Raw genomic sequence first — 2,658 nt, 5'->3', positions numbered from 1 at the left:
TCTTCTTTGCCGCCAATATTTTTTGATTGTTAATTATAAATATTCTTTGTTTAAATATATTTATTACTCACTTTGGAATGTGGGGGAATTAGCTTGTAGCATTGCAATAGAAGAAAGAGAATTGGAATAAAAGTGTCCAGCACATCTCCCACCCGAGAAGGAAAATGCACACTGTTCTTACAGCGTTTCCAATTTCAGCCCAGCTGATCTTGTCCAGCTGGAATCACTCATTTAGCTCTCATGAGGGCTTGGATGGTTGACATCCACCGCAGAAAATAGTGTCATGTCCTGACACCTGTCCTGTTGTCCTGTCCATTTATCCAAGACAGTGAGAGAAGCCAGGCAGGACCTCCCTGTGTTAAAGTTGTCTGACCTGTGTAAGATAGGCCTGAGCTCAGTGACCTCAAAAGGACCTTTTGAAAGCCAGTTTCTTCCTACTGCAATCCCCAAATCTCCAGAGCATGTGGCTCCTTCGTGGATCACGGTAACAGTGATGTGTGTTGATCCAGCCATCAATATCTTCAACTGTAACACCAACCACCAGCCAAAGGCCAAAGCCCAGACTCCCTGACCACAACAGGTGACAGGAAGCACCCCTCCCCACTTCTACTCCCAGCTGCCTTCTATTCCAACTCCTGCGCTTGAGCCTCCTGGAACCCCTTGCTAAGCATGATTCCCCATCCGTAACCGCATGTCCACTCCTCTCATGAACTAAACCCTTGCTTGTGACCATCACATGTATACTGAATATGAAGAATTGTTAGCTAGTAACAGGTGGTAATCTACTAAAGGGGGGTAAAAAGGAAAACAGAAGTCGCAAATGAAGGAAACAGCTGTGACATCTAGGCACAGAAATGGGTCAGATGTGGGTGGAAGAGCTGTCTGTAGAGGCCAAGCACTTCCTGGAGGCTGAGCCTTCAGCCCCAGCATGCTTGGGAAGAGGCCAAGTCAGGGCATCCTCCAGCCAGAGGTCACCTGTCCGCCTTAAGTTTCTGGGCACTGTCTCTGTCCCCTGCCTTTGATTTTCTCTTGTCACCAGCGAGCTCTGACAGATGGAGCACATACAAATCCCCTTACCCCACACAGTGGGTGGCCCAGTGCCTGGACCCAGGACGCCTGTGCCAGGGCCTCCCCATGTGGGTGATTACTCCTGGTGCAGGTATTGCAGGGGCTGTGAGGGAGGCAGGTGGGACAAAGGTCTTCAGGGTACCCCCATTAGCAGGAGGACAGAGCACCACACATGGGTTTTAGAGCCCTATGGACCCAGTTCCCATGCCAATTCGGCCTTCACCAGGAGAAGTCCCTTTACTCATCTGAGCCGCTGTGTCCTTGATGTGAAGTGGGGACTTGCACAGATGACAGGGAAAAAGCAGTGAGATGATGCAGGGTGACCCCACAGCACCCCATGGTCCCCAGGAAATTGCCAGAGGCCTCAAGGTGGCTTCTCTCCTGACTGGACCTGGAAACCTGGGTCCTTTACCAGGGCCACCTGAAGAGTGTGGCCACGAAACTCTTGCACTCTGTGGAGATGGATTAGGGATGTCGGAGATCCCAGCCATGGGTGACAAAGAGGGGTTCAGAGGGAAAGCCCAGGGTGGGGGGGTGGGTATTCATGGACAAAGCTGCAAGCGATTAGTAACCAGAAGGGTCCCCAGTCTCAAACACCTGTGCCCTGCTAACTCACCCCAGGACACCCAGTCCTGCCTCATCCACGATCAGCCCGGGCAGACAGGAATGGAGCAGAGCCAGGCAGGGGCCTTGGGGAGTGTCCAAGCTCCTTCTGAGCATCCCAGATGCTGCCTTTCCCCTACAAGGGCCCAATGAGGGATGGATCCCCCGGGTCACAGTGTAGGACTGTGCTCTCCCTAGGGAGGTGTCCTGGGCTTCAGCACCATCAGAACAACACAGAGGGGCTGACAGTTGCCAGAGGGTTTCACCCTAGGAGACTCAGCCTACACGGGCGTCAGACCTCCCCAGGGCTGCACAAAGGTTCTTCAGAAAGTAGCCAGTCCTGGCATTGTCCACTCAATATGATCCACCTGAACTTAGAGTGAAACCCAGACTCATTTGCCCTATGGGTCGTTCCCCATCTGACCTTCACCTGCTCCTCTCCATCCTCCCCTCCCAGCTCATTCCTCCCACTCATGTCTAGCCAGGCTGTTCTTTCTTCCGTACTATTACAGGTGTACCCACCTGGTCCCTGCCTCAGGGCCTGTGCACTTGCCCTCTCTTTTGCCTAAGATGCAACCCCCAAGCTCAGATCACCCATGAATGCCTCCCTCTTATCTTTCTGCCTTTGTTCTGATTTCATCTCTCAAGATGCCCTCCTTCTCACTGTCAGATTTCCTCCCCATCCCAAGGCAACCACCATCTATGCAGTCAGCCTGTTTATTGTATCCATAGCTCCTCTCACCATTTGAATTCTTCATTTATTTTTGTTGTCTAACTCTCCACTTAGAATACAAGTTTCATGAGGGCAGAACTGCGTCTCTCACATTCAATTCTATATTGGTTAGGCCCTAGATCAATAAGTAATATTTACTGATTGAATGAAAAGAGGGCAGCCCCCACCCACCACCACTTGCTCCTCCCAGTCCCACTGTGGACACTAGGATTTCTTTCTCTCGGCTGCAAAACACCATGCCTGAGAGACTAATT

This window comes from Rhinopithecus roxellana, chromosome 11 (assembly GCF_007565055.1).
Source record: "Rhinopithecus roxellana isolate Shanxi Qingling chromosome 11, ASM756505v1, whole genome shotgun sequence".
NCBI lineage: Eukaryota > Metazoa > Chordata > Mammalia > Primates > Cercopithecidae > Rhinopithecus > Rhinopithecus roxellana.
Note: the sequence above shows the minus strand (reverse complement) of the source record.